The following is a 22,824-nucleotide window of genomic DNA, read 5'->3' as shown; positions in this document are numbered from 1 at the left end:
GGGATCCAGTTCACAAGGAGTGACTAGGCATATGAAGCAGACTCCCATCTATAGATATGACCTCAATGCCTGGACAGCATGAGGGTGGTTCTGGCAGGAGATGTGATGGCTGGGAAGAAGTAATCAGACAGAGCTCCAGTATTTCTCCACTTCTTAACTTTGTGGAGTAGATGACAAATGAAAGGGTCATTTTGGTGATATACCTGTGAAAACCAGGTCCTATAGATTTGGCAGAAGTGCCATAGCTCTGTGGTAGACAATCAGGTCCCATGTTCAATTCCTGGCATCTCCAGGTATAGCCAGGAAGGAGAACCCCTGTGAGTCAGTGTAGATAATACTGAGTTAGACAGACCAATATTCTGACTTGGTATAAGGCAGCTTCATATTCTCTTTAGGCACTTACTAGGCCTGAGATAGGCTCTCTGTATCCTATCTAGGCTTGGGCTAAAGTGGCATGAATTTTTCTTTTTCTTATTTACATGGCCAATGAATGGAAGTGGGCATTGCCACAACAGGCTCATCTCCTCTACCTGCACACATCAGTTGTAAGGACAGAAAAGATCTATAACTCAGGTGAAGTTAATGTTTCTGTGTCTTCAGGATTTTGTTGCTGTTGTTTTCAAAAGTATCAGTAGCTGTTTTCAAATTCTGGAAGTTATTTCTCTGTAGGTTTCTATCCTCCACATTGTTTTCCAAAATGAATCTGTTGCATAGAGCGTCTGTGGGCTTCCTCCTATCCCATAAAACATCTCTCACAGATGTGAACAGAAGCTCCACATATGGGAAACCTGCATGATTATATTATGGGGCTAGAAGAAACTGTGTGTGACTTCGAAAGGGGCTTCCTGATGACAATACAAATCTAATTTAATTAAAACACTCCAGCATCTTGCACTAAATCCAACAATAAAGGGGATGAAAGAAGGGGGGATACTGGATGGGTACGCATATAACCACCAATATGATTAAGTAGGGGGGGTGTACTTGAGATATCTACGGGTTTCTACTTCTGAGTGAAAATGCTACATCCACTCCTGTGATTAAGTGTTCTGAACATGCTACAAAATCAGGAACATTTTTGCCTTTACATGTGCAGGAAGACAGGTGTTCCATCTGGAACCTGTTTGATGAGAGCACAATGGATCCTGTGGCTCATTCTCTTGGCCCTTGAAATCTGCAGTGGGGGAAAATAATCCTTCTGTGTCAATAGTGGTCCACACTGCACCCATTTCAAGGGCCTTAGCTATACACAGCATTCTACCCACTGAGGTCACTAAGATCTAAATTCCCCTTTAGGATCTGGATTTTAGTTTTAGGGCTTTGATGGTCTATGTACGAAATGTGCTCCAGACTGTTTCAGTTTTGCTGCATGCAGCTATTTCACAGGCTTACTTACTGCTGCCTTTGATCCTCTTTGAGGTTGGTGTGTGGAAATCTCTGGCTTTCATGTGGGTAGAATGCAGCCAACTGTACAAAGGTAAGCATCACATCCATTCCCCTATCCTCTTTTGCCTCAGGTACCACCCCCTACTGTCATACAGCCCCAAGAAGAGGGCTTGTGATGGAAAGTGGACTTTAGGCTGAAAAATGTTGCCCAGCCCATCAATCAACGAATGTACATGCATGTGTGAACCATACCTAAGGAAGAACGGGGAAGTATTCCCTGAGTATTCTGTCATGTGACAAAGGTCTTTGAGAGCAGAAGCAGTAAAGCAGTCTGGAAATGTTGAGAAATGCTGTAAAGCTGGACAATCACTCTGTATGCTGAATCACTGTGACTCATATTGAAGATGACTCATTCTCTGTATAAATGTATCTGCTTGCAGGCAGACAGTTTGGAGCCTGTCAGTTTGGAGATAGCTTGGAGCAGGGGTCAGCAACCTAAGGTCCATGGACCACAAGTGACCCATGGGGGTCGTTTAACCGGCCCATGGACGCCCGCCACCCGCTCGGTTGACTCTCCTGCAGCCAATGGGAAGCTGCGGACACCTCCTCCATGCCGGAAGGAGTGCCGGAAATAGCATTTGCACATGCGTGCGTGCGCACACCGGCCCACTGCAGCGTCTGTGGGACCATGAACAGCTCCAAGCCACAAAAACTTTGCCGGCCCCTGGTTTGGAGACTCTATGGAGCCATGAGTTAGAGAGGAGTCAGTGTGTGTATTTGGAACCTGACTCAGAAGTGAAGCCTGTACTCTGTGTATGCTCTGAAGCTAGTTTAAATCTTCTGTTCACTATGTTGCTTATTTGCAAACAAGTTTTAACTCAGCAGAGCTTTTATTCTTTTAATGAAGAAGACTCTTCATTATTAATTTACACTGCGTGTCATATTCAACTGAAATGTCGTGGCATAGATCCTCACTGCCACAGTTTGTGTCTCTAATAAAGTGTTTCGAATAAAGGATCTCTGAAATCTGATACATATATAGCCCTGCAGAGTATTTAAATAAATGTGTTAGGAACTTGAGGTATGTGTATATGTATCTGTATATCTCCACTTTAAACAAAGCTGTAAAATGGCTAATCCTTTAAATTATCTGTGGTGCCAGCTTTAGAATTTGCCATCTAGTGGCATACAGCAAGTGATTTCATTTAAAAGTTGTCTTTTTGCTTCTGATTGCATCACATGCTGGAGTCTTCTCTCCCACCCCCCACCCCCATGTGATTATTAGAGCGACAAGAGATTTGTCTAACACAAATAATTTGTGATACTTGGTAGAGGCCAACCACATACTGCAGAGGGCTAGCTTGTTAAAATAACTTTCAAAACTTTCTGATCCCCTTCAGCCCTAGGAAACCTTTAATAAGCAGCAGCATACGATAAGAAGTAGCTCAGACTTGGGAAAACAAGAAACAAAAATGGTTAAGTGCAGTGTGGGAAAGTAAAATGCACATATTGAAAAGGGGAGAAGACATGATGGCCAGGTATGTGAATGAAAGGTGTTTCAAAGGAAAATGGAAACCACTGGGATGTAAAGAACGCCAAGAAGTCTAACCACATATTGTTGAAACTAGACGAGTTTCTCTGCTACTTCAAGGAGAGCAGGTAACTCTTGTTAATAGCAAACTCTTGTCCAAACAAAGCCAAAGTCGTTAGCTGTGACATTTATCAATCCAGCTGTTTACAGCTGAAATTAAATAAGGGTATGTCCAATCATTAGGGTATTCAGTCCAGAGCTCTTATCTCATTCCCGAGGACCAGGGGTGAGGTTAGGGTAGAACTTGTCCCAGATGCAACTTGGAAGGATGTGTGCATAACAGGTGCAAACAGATTATTATTTTTTAATCTAAAAATTATTGTTTGATTATCATCCCCACTAGTACAGATTGATAGAAAACCTCTGTTAAATTTATAGCTCTAGACGTTTTGCTGGATGAAATCCAGTGCTACATTTCTGAATACTCTTTTGCACTATTTCAAGAGTGACCATCATGTGATGCGGAAAAATGTACACCCAGGCCCTATTAAATGTGATAAATGCATCTGATGGGGATGGGTCATGTGCAGTGCAAGGTATAAATAAGTACTAGGGGTGGGCATGAACTCCAGCATTGCCTTGTGTCTGCACAGTGTTTGTGTGTTTTAAATCTAATATATTTCTGAGTCGCTCTGTGCTCTCTCCACTTCAGTTTGCATTTTGGGTTCTGAGTGAACCTGTTTAAAACATGGCTATTAATGGAAAAATCTAAAAACATATATAACTTTTTTCTCTTTTGGCTAAAGTGAATGAAACTTACAGGTATAGGAGCCTCTCCAGAGTTGATTATGTCTGACAAATTGCAGACAAACAGGTCCAGGAGCTTTTGGTTGAGCGAAGTAAACATGATTTATTTTCCTTATGGGGGAGGGAAACAGGGGTTTGTCTCTTTTTCCCCTTATAATAATTATGAGGCAGCTGAGTAGTACATATTGTTGCTTCTGCTTTTGGGGGTTGTTTTTTCAAACTCTGTAGCTTCACACCAGCCCTATTATTACAGTGGTGCCTCGCAAGACGAAATTAATTCGTTCCGCAAGTCTCTTCGTCTTGCGAGTTTTTCGTCTTGCGATGCATGGTTTCCCATAGGAATGCATTGAAAATCAATTAATGCGTTCCTAGGGAAACCGCCTTCAGACCAGGTCCGGGGACAGTCTGTCCCCGGACCTCTTCTGAAGGCTGGGGGGGGGGGGGACAAGGGCTTTTCTTCCCACCCCCAGCATTTTAAAAAACCCCGGGACAGCGGAGGACTTCTCCGCTGTCCGGGCGATCTTAAAATGCTGGCGGGCGGCATTTTAAAATCGCCCCGGGACAGCGGAGGACTTCTCCGCTGTCCGGGGCGATTTAAAAGCCCCTGGGAAGGCAGGCAGGGGGGACAAAGACTTTCGCCCCCCGCCCGCCTTCAGAAGGTGTTCCCGCCCCCCCGCCCCGCTTCGGAGCAGCGTTCCGAAGTGGGGCGGCTGGGGCAGGTGTTCCCGCCCCCCCGCCCCGCTTCGGAGCAGCGGGAGAAGCGATCTCCCCGCAGCCCCTTGCTTCAAAAGAGGTCCGGGGGCAGCGGGGAGGAAGCACTGCGCTTCCCGCTGCCCCCGGACCTCTTTTGAAGCAAGGGGCTGCGGGGAGATCGCTTCTCCCCGCCGCCCCTTGCTTCAAAAGAGAAGACCCGCTGTCCCCAGGGCAAGCTTCGTTTTGCGAAGCAAGCCCATAGGGAAATTCGTCTTGCGAGGCAACTCCAAAACGAAAAAACCTTTCGTTTTGCGAGTTTTTCGTCTCGCGAGGCGTTCGTCTTGCGGGGTACCACTGTATTATTATTATTATTATTATTATTATTATTATTATTATTATTAATTTGTTTGTGTCCTCTGATAGTCCTTTACAGGTATTCCAATAGGCTTTTATAGGTACCTGAAAGACCTTACATTGCAAGCTGGCTGTTGAGAATGCTGCCTGCCAAGTTCTGAAGAGGTCTGAGGTTCTTTTTAAAAAACTAAAGCAAAGAGAGGGCTGTGGGTGGGTGGATGGGTGTGTGTGTGTTACCCTCTCTTTTAAATTTTTACTGCTCTGTTTAGCAACAACAAAACAGCCCACAGCTCTTGAGTGCTTCACAGGCAATACAACTCACATAACAACAGGCACTGCCAGCACCAGGTTTCAGGGGGCCTTTGACACAGTGCCATCAATGGGCCCACACCATCCCAACAGACATCATATTTTCGGTGCCATCTATTTTTTGTTCTGCTGATACTTCCATGGCAGCAATAACAACACCATCACTTAGTGCCCTCCTAAGTGCAAAACAGCAGAGACATCACCTTACCAACAAAGGTCCGTATAGTTAAAGCCATGGTTTTCCCAGCAGTGATGTATGGAAGTGAGAGCTGGACCATAAAGAAGGCTGATTGCCAAAGAATTGATGCTTTTGAATTATGGTGCTGGAGGAGACTCTTGAGAGTCCCATGGACTGCAAGAAGATCAAACCTATCCATCCTTAAGGAAATCAGCCCTGGGTGCTCACTGGAAGGACAGATCCTGAAGCTGTGGCTCCAATACTTTGGCCACCTCATGAGAAGAGAAGACTCCCTGGAAAAGACCCTGATGCTGGGAAAGATGGAAGGCACAAGGAGAAGGGGACAACAGAAGACGAGATGGTTGAGCAGTGTTCTTGAAGCTACCAACATGAATTTGACCAAACTGCGGGAGGCAGTGGAAGACAGAAGTGCCTGGCGTGCTCTGGTCCATGGGGTCACAAAGAGTTGGACACGACTAAACGACTAAACAAGTGCACCCCTGGGTGACTGTTTTAGTGGTGGGTAGATGGCAGTGTCACTTCTGAACAGGATCCAAGCTCCACTCCCATCCATGTTAGTCACCTGCCACTTTAATTTACCCAAAGCAAATGTCCCACCCACATGGCTGCCTGGAAGTCCAGCAAGGGGGGGTGCTGGAGTGATACAGCTGCCTTGGGCCAGCGTGGGACTCTTTTGAGCTCTCAGTCAGTGCCCAACCTGATTGCACAGCAGTGCCAGAGACAGGGGCACACTTCAGACTTTCCCATAATGCCTGGGGGCCTTGAGGGCACGTGATGGTGGAGTGGGGCCAGTGAGCATGGCCCACTCTCTTTTCCACATGTGATGGTAATTTTGTGAGGGGAGAATCACTGAATTGTGCTATAAGCTGAAGCTGGTTCCAGTCATTTTTGTTCCTACACAAAACAGTCTTTCACAATAAAATTCTATACTTGGGAAAGAAGGGATATCTCTTTAGGAGTGCTGGTGTGTGTGTGTGTGTGTGTGTAGCCAGTAACAGCCATTTTAATGTAATTGTATTAATTCAGAGCTTATTTATATTTTATCATCAGGTTAGGTTTCTTTCACCTCCAAGAGCTAATTTTTTTCATACTGTCTGCTTTCATTAAATCCAAAATCTAGGCCAGTTTAGCTAGGTTTTATGGATCGTTTCATGTGACATTTGTAACTTGGCAGACACCGAGAGTGCGGATGTACGAAAACAGCATCCTCTGAAACAATAATGCATTAAGGTGTTCCTGCTTGTTTTGTGTGTGGTGGCCTTTGCCAGTTTAATATTGAAACCATTTCATTTAAGCTACACTCTGAACTTCATTAGCTCCAATATGTAAACAGTTTATCATAGAGACCTGCCTTTTGGTGGGTCGCCTTGTGTGGGACAGTGGTCACCTTTTATTTCCATTGCTTTATCTGGATTTTCCAAGCATATTATCCCATCATGTGCAAATTTTCCAACTCTCACAAATCAACAAGAGGTAGAAGATTTTTTAAAAGGACATAACTTCTCTGTCAGTGAGATATGCTAGATATCCAAGTACTGTAGTTTTCGGTCTCTTAAAAAAAGGGGGGAAAGTTTAAATACTTGCTGTATAAGCCTAGACATCTTTAGAATACATTGTAAAGAAAAATCTCCAGGTTGGCCTTTGGGGTGCAACTGAGTGGATCTGAAACTCACTTGTTCCCATATGAAAGTTTTGTTTGCTTATCTCCTAGGAAGAATTAGGACCCCGCAGAGCAGCTCAATAACTATGTAGGATACCAGAAATAGTTTCAGTTTTGCTCAAGAATCTAGATTGTGTGTGCATGTGTGCGCACACACACACACACAGACACACACACACACACACACGTGGGCATTTACATATACACACACTTCACAGCAGAAGTCCACATCTCATTTTGTGCTTCTTTCACCTCACTTTATTTATTTTTCAAGCATGGGGATACCTGGAGACAAAATCTATGTAACCTGAGTAAAAGCATGTTTGTTTCTTTCTTTCTTTCTTTCTTTCTTTCTTTCTTTCTTTCTTTCTTTCTTGACTTAGTGTAGTAAACCATAACTTTTGAGTTTGCTCACCCAGCATTATTTGTTTAATAGAAATATTTTCTGTACCACCTGGTTCTGGCACAAAGTCAAAAATTTGCATTTATATGAGGTAGTTTATCAAATATAAGTCTGTTAAATACACATTGCATTTTGTTTGTGAGAAAATCTGTTCATATTTAATGTAGTTTTTTAAAAAAATTAACCTTAATGAAAGCTTCTGAAAATTGTTGTTCTAAGCATTTGAAATATGCAACACGAACTGGTTGAAGACATAAACATGTTTTCCATTATATGTTATCAGATAGCCCAAAATTACTTCAAAGAAGAAATGTGGGACTATGTTAAATTAAAAAGATAAGAAAGCATTTAGTTTAAAAAGCAAAGGTTTTTAGAAGAGTAAAGCATCTGACAGTTAACCCCAGCATTTCATAATCTCCTACTGGGTGGGACAGCAAAGGAGAGCAGGGAGAGAAAAGATATTTTAGTTTTTATATATGCATGCTCATACCATCTACACCAACATACGGACATGCTGACAAATATAGCTGATCAGATATATGGAAAGGAAAAAAAGACACATTTGTTTTGCGTGGTGATTTCAAAATGTAATTATTTGCACATGGTACAACATTGCTACCTTTGAGCTCTCAGGTCCTATTGGCAGTGTGTGCCTCTGCAGCACATGCAACAACCCCAGGAGATTCAAGAGCAGCTTTCCCCTGAAGTTCCAGCAACTGATTTAAACTTCTACCACGAATCTGAAGTCATCAAAATATCCCCAGCCATTAAACACACCCAAGAAGAGAACCTTAGATGTTCTCTTCTCTGGAGTGATCTTCCATGACATGGTATGTCTCATCATTGTTGAGTTGTTCTATTTTGTATTTGAACATTTTCTTACCACAAATAAGAAAAACTTTTTGAAAAAAATCACCAGTTGGAGATTGGGCAGGAGAGTCCATAATTTTCTTGTTCAACTGTTTCCATGCTGAATCTCCTAAACTCCTTCTCAAACTTAAGCAAGGTTCTCTGGGCTCCTAAGAGAGAAAGCCACAAATGTGATGTGCAAGTGCCCCAGTGTGTCATATCTCTTGACCACAGTTCATGAGTTCTGATGAGCATGGAGAATTGCTGGGCATTCAGGATCTACACAATCCTTCCCTGTCGGCAAAATAATCCCCACAGGTATCATTTTACGCGAGGGACGTGGGTGGCGCTGTGGATTAAACCACAGAGCCTAGGACTTGCCGATCAGAAGGTCGGCGGTTCGAATCCCCGCGACGGGGTGAGCTCCCGTTGCTCGGTCCCTGCTCCTGCCAACCTAGCAGTTCGAAAGCACGTCAAAGTGCAAGTAGATAAATAGGGACCGCTCCAGCGGGAAGGTAAACGGCATTTCCGTGCGCTGCTCTGGTTCGCCAGAAGCGGCTTAGTCATGCTGGCCACATGACCCGGAAGCTGTACGCCGGCTCCCTCAGCCAATAAAGTGAGATGAGCGCTGCAACCCCAGAGTCGGCCACGACTGGACCTAATGGTCAGGGGTCCCTTTACCTTTACCAGCTAATGAGTACTGGAAGGATTATAGGCAGGGGGCAGGCATCGAGAAACAAGAGCAGATGCCAGCATGCTCATGGGAAATCCAAGTTGCGGAAGTACTAATATTGTTAGGGGAAAAGAGGGTCCAATGCAGGGGCCAGCAACCTTTTTCAGCTGTGGGCTGGTCCACCGTCCCTCAGACCACGTGGTGGGCTGGACTATATTTTGGAAAAAATAATAATGAATGAATTCCTATGCCCCACAAATAACCCAGAGATGCATTTTAAATAAAAGGATACATTCTACTCATGTAAAAGCACGCTGATTCCCAGACTGTCCACGGGCTGGATTTAGAAGGTGAATGGGCAACATCCGGCCCCCAGGCCTTAGGTTGCCTACCCCTGGTCCAATGAGCACTGAATGCTGAATATCTCTTGGATAGAAGGCAAAATATGGAAAACTAGGAGTGGAACTGGAGTTTCCTAGAGAAGGGCATGAACGGCCAGAACCAGTTGTAGGAGTGCCCTATAATGAAACATTTTGTTGCAGGACTTGCTTGTACAGTGGTACCTCAGGTTAAGTACTTAATTCGTTCCAGAGGTCCATACTTAACCTGAAACTGTTCTTAACCTGAAGCACCACTTTAGCTAATGGGGCTCCTGCTGCCGCCGCACCACCACCGCATGATTTCTGTTCTCATCCTGAAGCAAAGTTCTTAACCTGAAGCACTATTTCTGGGTTAGCAGAGTCTGTAACCTGAAGCGTATGTAACCTGAAGCGTATGTAACCTGAGGTACCACTGTAGTTTTGACAACCGAGAGGATTTTCTTTTGTGGCTGGCATCTGGGAGTCTAGTCACCTTAACAGACCTCATTCATATAATAACATTTGCTTCTAGAAAAAGCACAAATTACCGTGAAGACATATTAAAAGAGTCAATGCCTTCAAAAAACAATGATGGTATAATGGTTAGCTCATAATATGCCCTGGATTGCCAGGTCATGTGTTAAATCCAGATGAGGGTCACTGATGCCTGGTGTTAGCCCAAATGAGTCCAATGTTAATACTGAGAAATCCTTGCAATGAGCTCACCACCTGTCCAGTGGATTGCAGAAATCCTACTTGTATAGGTTCAGTTTAAACCTGATGCTTACTAGGAAGCTTAAATTGGAAGTAGGTAATCTGGCTTTTGATTTTCATTACTGCTTGCAAGTATTTAAACTCTTTCCTCTTCTACCTAGATTTTTATGTTTTAAAAGGCCCCAAATCTTCTTCTTCTTTTTTTTTTTTGCTATTATACACTGATATTAATATCTATGCTTTAAATATATAATCCATAACCCCATACCTTTCAGATCTATGTTATGTGCTATGTTTGCAAACACGTACCTCTGGATAATTGTGCTATAATCAACCCCCACTTTCTGACAGAGGTAAACACCATAGATCTTGGTTTGATCTTGTCTGTATTTGGAATTAAATGTAGCATGTACACTTGTTTACTTCCCCTAGGCTTCTGTGTGTGCGCATGTGTGAAATTATATGCACTTAGTTCAAACTCAATATGCTACCACTGCAGCTGTGATTCTTGTTCCAGTTCCTGAAATGAAGAATTTTTTTTTTCCAGTTGGTACATATGATGATCTCTGTGTTCTGAGGGATAATCTCAGCAATACTTACAATCCATAAGGATTCTCTCCCCACCCCCATTTTGTTATCATATGTCCAAAGTTTCAACCCACTAAATACACACTTTTTGTAAGTGTATAATAGCTAACCTCAGGCCACTAATAGATTTAACCTTGCACGTTCTGTAGATCTTTTAAAGTGTTATGGTTTGAAGGTCAACTTCTCTGTCTTACTGTAAAGGAAAGCAAAGAAAGGAATAAAATTAGAAAGAATTAATTCTTCAAAAAGTTTATACAAATCAAAACCCTGCAGTTTCACACTGAGAACAAAAGAAGCATATTAAACACCAAAGTTTATCAAGACAAATTAGGTCCCAGTTTCAAATTTTCTTTAATCTTTTGCATCTGAACGTTTTTTTGCCTCATGCTGTTTTCCCTAGTTAAATGTTAAAATGAATTCTAGCCAATACCATTGACTTCCTCCTTTAAAAATATTGAGACACATAATAAAAAATTAATTACTTCCCCTAATTTCCGTGTGATTCTTTAAAAAGATGTAAAATTCATTTAAAGTAAGTGGTGACTTTGTCTTTGAAGATCACGACAATTAACATGGATCAAAGCGTAGGTTCTGTAACGATGATAGCTTATTAGCATAATGAAATTAACTTAGAGACAAGAATCTTTAATAGGTACAACAAAAACGCTTTAATAATACTTGAAGAAAATTATGTATTTGCTAGAAGTACAACAGTTTCAGACTTTCGATCCAATTAATAAGTTGTTAATTAGCTTTTTTCCCCAAACAATGTGCACTTTAAGTTAACATCTGGCCACTGGATAACACTGTTCTGTGGTACTTTTTGAGATGGACAGTAGAATTGTAAATCTGTTTTACTGGAAACACATTTTGGGGCTCATCTTTGGGAAACAGATCTCATATTCCATAATCTATTTCCTCCTATATCCAAGCCAATTAAAGGGGAGGATTAATTCAATGATCTAGAGGGAGGAATGGGTAATGTCCTTAATTGTAGCTGTAGTGTCTGGTACATATGTCTGGGTTTCTCTGTTATATAGTTTCTATATTCAACAGTTTGTGTGCTTTTATATGGTGCTTTTGTGCTCATACCTACTACGGAAGTAATTCTGCAATGAAAATACAAACACTTTCAAACATTTATCCAAACTTTTTTAAAACGTAAAAATGCCCATTGGTTTTCATTTTTTTAATACTTCACAGAAGGTTTTGCTAAGAAGCTATCTACAGACTAGACTAAAAGCTGTTTGGGAGCAATGAACTTTTAGGATAACAGAACAATTTAGCCCCATTGCCTTCTGTACATCATTATATATAAACATAAGCCCTGTTCGCTTATTTCTTCTGATATGAAGAAAGGTGTGGATGGAGGATTGGGGCCCTGCCGCAACCTCTATGCACTTATAGGCCCTTTGGTCACAGAACCTATCCAAAATCCGTATCTTCTATTTGTCTAGGGCCTAGACTAAGGAATCTTCATACAAGATCCTACATGCAGTGATATTGCTTCCCCCACCACCACCAACATGATGTGCTGCGTTTGCCTGTTAAGGATTAATCTGTAGCGCAGCGAAGTCAAACGCAGAGTCAAAATTCACAGTAAAAAAGAAAAACTTCACTGAGGCAAACAGACTTCTTTACAAACACTGTACAAACAATAATGGAAGAGAGCAGAGTAAAAAGAAGAGCACACTGAGCCCATGTATTTATCCTTCCTGGCTCCATGTGACTTCCTGTAATTGAAACAATGTCTGTATAAGGAATGAGTCAGAGTGAGTCAGCTAGAAGAATGAATCTGCACTTTTCAGCATTTTCCAACATTTACAGCTTCTGCTCTCAAAGACCTTTGTCACATGACATAATTTACCTACTGTAAATAGAGTACCAGGAACACAACGTTTTCAAACTACTATGGATGGGATTCAATAAAGTTTTCCTCAGACTCGCTGAAATCAATGGCCCTCATCCACGTCCATTAATTTCAGTAGGTTTACCCTTGAATAAAACTTAGTTGAATGCAGCCCTGCATTTATAAATTATTGCTATTTTCCTTTTCAAATATGGCACAGCAAATTTATGATTGCTGAATTACCCCCAGCAGAATATTCTGCATTTGTTGGCTTCTCATAGCAAGGGAGCTACTCCCTGCAATCCAATAGCAGGCTATGTAGTGAGGCACCACTTTGGTCAGTCATGTCAGTCATGTCCCCTGGAGAGAAGGAGTGAGGCAGCAGTGAAATCAATGTGGTGCAAACACACTGGTGGTGCCAGTCTGGCACTCCTGCCACTGTATTTACACAGCATTGACCTCGCCGCTGCCCCCCTCCTTGCCTTCCGGTGAGCAGTAACAACCTTCCCAACAGATCCCCCCCCCCCTTGTGGCACAGCTTGTTTCTTCCCAATATGCAAACTAAGCAGGTGAAACTATAAGATCCTGCTTTTGTATACATAACTGAGGTTGGTGGACCTCAATAGATCAGCATGGCTTCCTTTCAGTCCTTTGATTGAGAATGTAATCAAACCTCATGTGGGCAAGACATTCCCACCAAGAGGCAAGCTCCAAACCAGAAAGGAGATCAACCCAATTGGTCTCCTTTTTACTGCGAGAGAGGCCAACCACTGTCCTCTCCAGTGGCCACTTCTGCAACCAACACAACTGCTACAAGCAGGCCAAAGCAATCTAGAGTAATACAATCACCGCCTCTGATGGATTCTTCCATCAACTGTGAAGCACCATGGGGGGAGGCAACAGAGTCATTAAAACAGTACAGTGCCATTAGCTTCCCATTGCAGAAATGGGGGAGCGAAATAAGTTACTTCAGCCACCAGCCTAACCAGCAGCAGCATCTGCACAAAAGCCAATAATGAGTTAATGTAGATTAATAGAGGGGTGTCTTCAACCTTAGCATTAACAGTGCCAAAGACACACACATGTGAAGAAATTGACTACGAAAAATCTTGATCAATTTCTACAAAATCCTGACTAGAAGTCCAATTCCAAAATAATTTCTTGTAGTTGAGAAATATTTTAGGTCAGTTTTTCATTTCCTATTCCCTTTGAAATAACCCAATTTCCCTGTTAATATGTTGCTGTTGATGTTACTCCCTGCCTTCTGTGGCTGCTCTTAGTTGTGTCCTGGATTTGACTTTTCCCTGATGGCTCCATTCTTTTAATGCTGTTCTTTTCTGTTTTTGGAATAATTCATGTTGTGTGCTCCCATTTGCATGGAGTGAAAACAACCACAAGTAACTTTGAGGAGGATTTCATACACACACACACACACACACACACACACACTTCTCCTGCCATAAACTAGTTTCAAGGAACTTCCACATTGGTCTTTGTGCTGGCATTGATGCTAGGCTAAGGTATCTTAATTTGGACCTTGTAAGCCCATAAACCATGCTCACATTAAGTAACAGGCCAAGCCTAGTTCAGGATTCCCATGGCTGGCATAACCGTGAACAGCACAGACTAGATTGATGCACCATATCTGTAAACAGGAAAGCAAATGTCTCTTCCCTGGACATACGAGTTGCCCATTTTAGTTCCTGGTTTTCCTGCAAACCAGCCTGAAACAATGGGAATGGGAAGCCAGGAAAAGTATGACTGGGTGCAGAGGATAAATCTCTAAGGGAACCCCGGCATGCACCCATAACACGTGTGGCTGTTGCATTGGGAGGATGCCAAAAGCGGGAGGAGGCTGAGGGTGAGTGGCCCTGTGGAGGAAGTGAGCTCGGCAGAAGGGGCAGACTGGGGCGAGGCATGATGGGACTTGTAGTCCCCACTCACCCTGCCCTGGAGGCTGGACTGGGAGGTGCTGCAGAGGCAGAGATACCGCAGCAGCAGTGACAGGAAGGGGAGCTGTCCTTTTGCCGCCACTCCAGGTTTTGGGGGTTTAGGTATATGGTCACCTCCAACTCAAGAGGCCCCCACTCGGCCTCCTCTGCCCCCTCAGCATGTGTGACTGTCACATCAGGAGGAAGCTGATAGTTGGAAGGAGGCCCCTCAGCCCTGGCCCAACAGACATGGAGGGGGCTGAAGACCCCCAGTTTTTCCAGGTAGGGCTGGAGAATTTGGTGAAATGGTGCCTGCCGTTTCTTTGCCTGCAAATAGGATGGAGACTTTTGAGAGTCCACTTCTGCACAGCTCCAGTAGTAAATATAAACTAATGTCTTCCCATTTCCCCCCCTCGAACTTCTCACAGGATCTCTTCTGAAAGCATTCCAAACAAGGATACAGCTACTACTGCAAAACATTTGTTCCACTGTCACCACTGCCAAGAAAGGACTGAAGCTGTGAAATCAAAACTTCAGAATCAAATTATGGAGAGAAAGCATTCCTGCAGTGCAAATCAGCTGTTGGGTGCTCTTTCTTTTGAGTGAAGGTAGGCTTGAGTGGGCAATGAGAGTAACTTGCCCAGATGTCTCCAGAAACCTAGCTCAGATTGCTTCAAAGGAGATTAAACAAATTCAGACAGCATAGTTCTGTTACAGACTCCCTCAGCCTGAAGTTTTGGTGTCCTGCTGATGTTTTGAACTACCCTTGACAGTTGACCATGCTGACCAGGACTGGTAAGAGCTGTGGTCCAACATGTGGAGGACACTCGGTTGAGGAAGTCAGAACTATTTGCTGCTGTTAGCCAGAACAGCTGAATGTAATCTCCAAGTGCAGAGACAGCAGACTTCTGAATGCCATATGCTAGGGTTGACTTCCCCAACCTGATACCTTCCACATGCTTTAAACTACAACTCCCATCATCCCCTGACCATTGGCCATGCTGGGTAGGGCTGATGAGAGTTGCAGTTCAAAATTCATGTAGGGCACTACTTAGGAATCTTCCTCCGACTCCAAGCCACTATTTCAGAGTCCCAATAGTATACCTTAGTTTTCTTTACTACAATGGACCAGATAGAATAATATACTTGTGCGGATTGCTGTCCTAAGCATGGGATTGTGGGGTTGAGAGAGAGGCTGCACCTTTCTTTCCTCTGCATCCTCTGTAACTATCCTCTGAAGTAGCTGGGCATCCCCAGATTTGCATGCTATTTGAGTGGGTTGTACGTGTGTAAAATCTGATGCGCAATGCCCCACATTCACAGCCAATTTCTCAGTTTTACATGGGGTTTCAATTATACAACCAGGGTCAATGCACAATGGTTTTCACATGCACTTTTTTGACTGAATAAGTATGGCGATGGCAATGGAGAAAAAGCAGGAAGACAGGGAAGGAGTCCTGTGTGTTACATAGCAAATCTGACAATACAGTCTGCCACCCACCTTCCATTTTACCAGCTAGGGTGTAGCTTGCAGCTTTATTTCTAATACAAAAGGAATGTAATTGTTGAAATGCATAGTTATTTAATCCCTCTGTATTTTTGTGCTATGTACTGGCATACCAAAAATAAAACAAAACATTGGGGGAAGCATGAAATAGCAAACCATGCAAGTTAGTGTACTACGTTTCAGATATCGTTTAGTCCATGTTTTTAACATAACGACTATACACATTTTTCAGTTAAGATGTGCAGAGCTGTAGTAGGATCATGGCCCCTGCTTTTGATTCCACTCCATACACACGTTGAGCATAACTTCTGGAAGGATCTGTCCATGTGCTCTGGAAAAGGCAAAGTCAGACCTGCATACAAACACACACACACAAACAAACAAACAAACAAACTCCTTACTGATCTTCCCAAGTACCACCAGCAAACATGCAGTTGTGGAAAGGTAGTTGTTAGGACACACATGTGTTTGCGCATGCACACACACACACACACACACCCCTACCCAATAGGTTTCTCAACTGACAGCTGTAATAAGAAAATCCTCTTGGGATGTCCCTCTTCCCCTTTTGTGGCTTAGCATCTGAATATTAACTTACAAGTATCAAAACAAACCTTAATCAGGCAAGTTTCTGCTATTCCCTTTAGGCCATGAAGAGACTGAAGGTGAGAGGAGAATAAACACTGGGTGGTATGGGACAGTAATTAACTCCAGGCGTAAGGTACTGAATAGCAAAATCCTTCAAATGCAGCTCACAGCCAGCTTTTCTTCTCTACGTTATAATAAGAAGGAAGTTGAATGGAACAAAAGCAGATTGGTTCTGAATGTCTAATGCAGCCTTGCAAATAACAACTCACAGTTACTAGCCCATTTTTTAAAAAGCAAAAACAAAAAACTTTCCTGCTTGTCCACACACACTGATCTTCAGGTTTTTGTGGCTCATGAAGAGCTTTCCTATTTAATTGCCTGGAAGCCCGTCATAGGCGAGTAGCTATTTGCAAACCTAGATTAATTCCATGGCTGTGGAATCTGTTGCATAATGTTCCTAAAATGAATAATCCTCATCAGGGCTCCAGGCAGGTTGGAACAGGAACCTTGTAGCACTGTTCAGGCCTTTTAGGCTGAGGCTTTTCAAGATGAAAGAACACTCTTCCAGAATGAAAATGGCTACATGGTTTTACAATAAAGGGGCTACCTTGGACAACTGGAATCTGTCAGTGAAACAAGCAGACAGAATAGGGACTCATTTTTCTCTGAAGAATTTAGTGGTTGGTCAAATGGAATGCCATATATGAAATGTTTTGCCCATTTTACATCTGAAAATCGTTTTATTAGTGTGAACAAGCTGCTTCTTTAATGGAGGAATCCTTAGTAAATCCTAGCCCAGGTATCTTTTCCTTTTTTTGGACTCACAACAAAGTGTGAGGGAGGACAAAAGCTCCCAGTTATTTTGCTTTTCCTTTCAACATAAAGAGAAGGGTAAATGCTTGGTTTCATCATATGCAGAGCCCACATAATATTATCTGTCATGTGCAATTTTTGCAAAAGTACAGTTGAACAGGCAGAAATAACCTCAAGTGCTTTTTACAGACAGAGCTCATTCTTTTAAAAAGTATCTCTAAATGATGATGATGATGATCATAATAAGAAGCACCTGGGGGAAATTATGCTTCCACTACCCCTGGGTCTCCTCACATGAATATTCTTCATCTGGCCCCAGTTCTTGGCATGACTAAAGGCCCACTATGGGAGTCTGTATTCCTGAGATTTGTTCCACACTAAGAGCTAGCATAGAAATGTCTCACCAGCTCTTGATCTACAGCTAATAACAGGCACACGTATATTGAAAGTTGGATACTGTTAGCAGAAATGCGGTTGACCTCATCACAGCCAATTCAATGTGTTGGAAAACTGGTCATTCTTGGGAAATAAGTGTAGGGCAGCCACTTGGTTAAGTTCTTGAAACTGCCCCCAACATAATGTGTTTCTCCCCAGGATTTCTGTTGGAATGATTCCTATGGGGAGAAGCTTGCAGGAAATGCCAGGGCTAGCGAAGCCTGTGAGTCCAGATGGATTCTTAAAGAAGGTTTGGAAAGCGGGAAACTGGGCTCCTGCTGTTTCCTGCTTATGGAAGATTCCTGAAAGATACATGTGGATTTACAGCCATGTGTGTTACTCCGTGGGAATGAAGCACTCCTGTGGAGGGTAGAAAAAACTTTTTATTTTTTTCAGAATTGGCCCTCTGACAGTGCTTACTCACAAACGTGCACATTGCCAAAATGGCAAACTAGTTTAGAGTTTGAGCTGCTTTTAACATCACCTCTTTCACTTTTGGCATCTGAAGAAAGTTCTAATAAAACAGTCTCAGAAGGGTTCCTTGCCTCAGGTTTTAAACAACTATAATGTGAGGCATCAGTCTTGGCAAACTTTAACCTGTTGATGGACTGGTGGCATTCCAGCACCCTTGGGTTGGTATACAGATTCCTATAATTTCCAAGAAACCATTATTGGCATAACAAATCAATCAGTACTATGCCCAGAAATGGGGAAAGCAGCAGTGTGCTTGAACAGTGTGCTTCACTTCCTCTGACCAAGAGGCAGTTGTGGATTTTTGCTATCCTGAGCCTCGGATGATCTGAAATATGTCCTGTAGAGGCTGGGGAAGCAGAATCAGAAACTCATGTTTTTAGCTTTCCTCAGGTCTGTGTTGACATGCAAACTGGGATTGTTGAGGATTTCAGAAAGATCGGTTGATTGCAAAGCCCAGTGTGGCTGATTCCAAGTGCTTGGAACAGTAATTCACCAAAAATGAATTTGCTTGTAGTTTATGACACTGGAAACTAAAGCAAGTAAAGAGTTCTCGTTTTAGGACATACCCTTCTTGCATTTTCTAAATGAGAGGCTTTCAGGAGAATCGCAACCATATAAGCCATGTGAAGAAAGCACTCCCAAATTCTCTGCATGCAGAGTAGACTTTCCTCAGCAGGATTTAAGGCTTCTGGTGTAAACTGCTTCCTCAGCTGGTTTCCACATCTCCTTGGTATTGCTGCCCATTGTGTTCAAAGAGGCCAAAGGAGTGACAAGTTTTATTACTGCTATAAGGAATGCCACAGAAACGGGACATAGTTCCCAAACTGAAACATTTCTTCATTATTTTGTAATGCTGGGAGTCTGTCATTATTGCACTACTTGGCACATGTACACCTGGAAAGGATGAGTGACTCCCAATATTTCATCTTGACTTTGCTTCTCTTCTCTCCCACACAAAAAATGGACATGCTGAGAAGGATTTCTGGGCTGCAATATAGGGGAAGTTTGTTCATTCTCCACCTTGATGGCAGAAGTATAGCTCTAAAAGGACTTTCATTTTTTTGGCTGGATTCACAGTGGCTGAACTGAGATCAGATTTTTGGCTCAGATGAATGACAAGTTTATATATTACAGGATAACACTGATTTTGCTTCATAGTTTTTGAGGATTATTTTTTCCTGTGAATTTTCCCTTTTGAATGAGAGACTGAATTGTATTCCAAGCTACATGTTTATTTCAAGCAGGGCAAAGTATCTAATAGAAAGTTTTCAGTCCTAGCATTCTTTTCATTTTCATGCTGCCCTCATCCAACATGGCTGTATCATGGCTAAGGTCCATTGGTGTTATGCATTAAAGGTAGGTATATAAAGTACCCCTGGATGGTTAAGTCCAGTCAAAGGTGACTATGGGGTGTGGCAATCATCTTGCTTTTCAGACTAAGGGAGTCGGTGTTTGTCCACAGACAGCTTTCCAGGTCATGTGGCCAGCATGACTAAACCGTTTCTGGCACAATGGAACACCATGACGAGTGCCAGAGCGCACGGAAACACTGCTTACCTTCCTGCCACAGTGGTACCTAATTATCTACTTGCACTGGCATGCTTTCAAACTTCTAGGTTGGCAGAAGCTTGGACAGAGCAACAGGAGTTCACCCCGTTGTGGGGATTCGAACCGCTGATGTTCCAATCGGCAAGCCCAAGAGGCTCAGTGGTTTAAACCACTGTTCCACCCAAGTCCCCTAACCCATGTTATGGATTAGGAATGCAGGGCTGCATGGCTCTCAGACTTTTTTTTCCAGAGCAGGAGTGATAATATCTGCTACAGTAGGTCAAGCAGACTCCTGTGAATGTGCTACAGTCTCAGCCCCACCTCCTCCTCAGCTGCCTCTTCTTCCTCTCTCCCACTCAAGCCTGTTGCTTGTTCAGCATCCAACCACGTGTCTCCTCATGAAATCAGATCTATGGTTACAAGGGGAGCTAACATTAAACTAAAGCAAGGGACCTAAGACTAGAAGAAGGGAAATGGGAGAAAACCTCTAGCCTTCCTCAACCTACCTGCAAATAGATAGGTGATAGATAGATAGAGAGATAGATAGATAGAGACAGACAGATCTGTTAGGGTTTTGCAACCAGGACTACAAATGGTTTCAGATTTCACATTTACCTTGTAACACAGCAGCATTTAATCTATTTGTAGCATTCTGATGTCACCTATTTTTTCCATAAATTCTTAAGCAACCACAGTTAGGCTGATTAATTCCAAATTATTCTCCTGCCACCACATTTCACCTTCTGCCCTCTCTTAATTTGTTCTCTCAGAACAGCTGGATGTGTCCACTGGTTTTGATGAACAGAAAGTTCTGTTCTTTTTCATGCAATCCCTTTTCTCCACGCACAGAGTTCTCTTACTAGTTTTTTGCTTTGCTTTGTTGTTGTTTTCTGTTCAAACTCTCTTTTGTCTTCTGCTCCTATTCAGTCATTGCCAGACCACGGGCACTTCACCACCACCAGGAATAGGAAACCAGTGGACCACCAGATGTTTCAGAACTTCCACTGACATTCATCCCAGCCTTCATGGCCAATAGCCAGGGATTGTGGGACTTGTAGTCCAGAAACATCTGAAGGGTCCAAGGTTCTCCATCCCTGACATGATCAGCTCTTTCATCTCCCCATCTCTTGCAGAAACTTCCAGGCAATTACTTGAATTTTTTCTCCTGCCACCTCTGCTTTCTTTGGTCAGTTCAGTGGCAAAGTACACATATGATAGAGATTCATAAATGAATCTCTGTCTCTTTAAAACATTTTCCAGTAGCATCCATGGGAGCAGTCCACTTCAGATTAAGATTGTGGCATGAGGGAGTGGGGTTCAACTCATGCCATTTCCTTGATTTAGAAATCCCTCTCGAGTGAAGCTGTAATTTTTACCAATTGAAGAAGAATAAACATATTCTAGGCTTATTTTTTGTACCTGGCTGAATTCCAGTTCATCAAATAGTTTAGCCCACAGATTGTCCCTCCCAAACACATCTCCTTCCTCTTCCCCTATTCCAGGTTAGAGATAGATAACAGCTTTTCAGAGTGAAGGGCTTGTGAAACAGCTAGTTGGCAAACAGGTTTGGGAGTTTTGCATTGCTTCAAATATCTCCGTGACCAAAATTGATAGTACGACAAATTTCAGTTATCATAAACGTATTGTCACAACTATTATCTATACTGTTTTGATGCATCAGTTGTGGATGAACAGACCAGAACAAGACTAAAGTGTGGTGGGTCCTTATCCAAGAGATGTTGCTATCAGATGACGCAACCTTGACACTCCAAAGTAGCTCTACAGAGACTCATCAACCATTTTGTCCAAGCCTGCAGGGTTTTTGGCCTTACCATCAGCCTGACAAAAAACAGCATCCTGGGTCAAGACATCACCAGCACCCCATGCATCAGCATTGGTGACCATATACTCTGTGTTACAAAGATGTCTGCAAACATGACATGATGCAAACATCAACCCCACCATGTGAGAATCCATTGCAGACAGATGACTGGAGACAGGCAGTCAGGTTGTGTATTCATAGCAGTGACCAGAAGAGGAATGACCACACTGGGAGGAGCCCATAGAGAAGAAATGCCATGGTACATCTGCAGCAGCACAACCAGATGCCTTCATCTGCCCCAACTAAACATCTATCTCCCATATTGGTCTCTACAGATACAGCAGATGCTGCAACCTTCCAACAGTTTGACTTCACCCCCAAAGGTGCACTCCTCCATTGTTTCTTGAGACAGACGGATGCCAACAAGAAGTTTGGGATAATGGGTCAGAAAGGGAATGTATCTCCTTTCCCTCTCCCTCCCTCCCCCCCCCCAAATAGAGCTTTCAGATTTTCTTTTTCCTTCCTTTGGGGCATCAGAAATTTAAAACAGAATGAGGGGTGGAGTAGAGTTGCAGTCAATAAAAAGGACTTTGAGAAGATTAACCAAAAATTTGCTTAATGCCTAATAGCCATTTCCTAACCACATTACGGTTATTACCCTTGAGTGCTGTGGTTTTCTTTCCTTTTCTTAAGTCTTCCCTGCGAGTGTGTGGCATGCCTCACTTGTCTGAGTCATCTGTTCTGCAAACACCCTTAAGCAGTGCATCTTCCTCTCCTGGCTCTTTGCTGTGGATTGATGCGAACCCAGACCTGCCTTACTCAACGGCCACCGTGCACCCAATGGCCTTCTGGACCTTTCCAACCTGATGATTCTAATTATTCTCCAGATGGGAGAGCTGTTCATTTCCTTGGAAGAGCAACTCTGCCGTTTGAGGCTGCCTTTATAGGACTCGAAATTTCAGACATATGACTTTGCTGGCACCTGGTCCTGCTCTTTGAAAGACCATAAGAAAGAAATGAACTGCTTTTACGGGTTGCCAGTGCCTCTTTACCCCCACCCACCCCCTGTTTGCAAACATTTCTTTAGCCGGTTGTGAAATAGTGCTAATAGTCACCAGCTAATATAATGAAAAGCAAACAGTTCTGATTTCCCAGTGTGGGTGGAAGGAACCTAGAGCACTGGTTTTGCTCTCAACAGTCAGAAAACTCTGCCATCTCTGAGCTGTTTAATTATTGAAATGAGCTGTAACAGGACCCTGGGTTGTTGCCGAGGTCACTGTAGACTACTGGAAGTCAACTGACAAGCCGTTCTTGAGAGAGGGCCTTCAAAGC

At 43.0% G+C, this 22,824-nt stretch overlaps 1 long non-coding RNA gene across 1 annotated transcript in view; it reads left to right on the top strand.

The window, feature by feature from the left end:
* Positions 1-1,210: 1,210 nt before the first annotated feature.
* LOC308486252 overlaps positions 1,211-22,824 on the top strand; it is a 29,465-nt gene continuing 7,851 nt past the window's right edge. Inside the window, exons 1-2 of the long non-coding RNA XR_013991005.1 lie at positions 1,211-1,477; positions 14,734-14,913. This is a non-coding gene — a long non-coding RNA (uncharacterized lncRNA). The remainder of the gene's footprint in view (positions 1,478-14,733; positions 14,914-22,824) is intronic.

This window comes from Podarcis pityusensis, assembly GCF_964106645.2.
Source record: "Podarcis pityusensis genome assembly, chromosome: 1".
NCBI classification, from domain to species: Eukaryota; Metazoa; Chordata; class Lepidosauria; order Squamata; family Lacertidae; genus Podarcis; species Podarcis pityusensis.
This window is presented reverse-complemented; position numbering and strand designations above follow the sequence as displayed.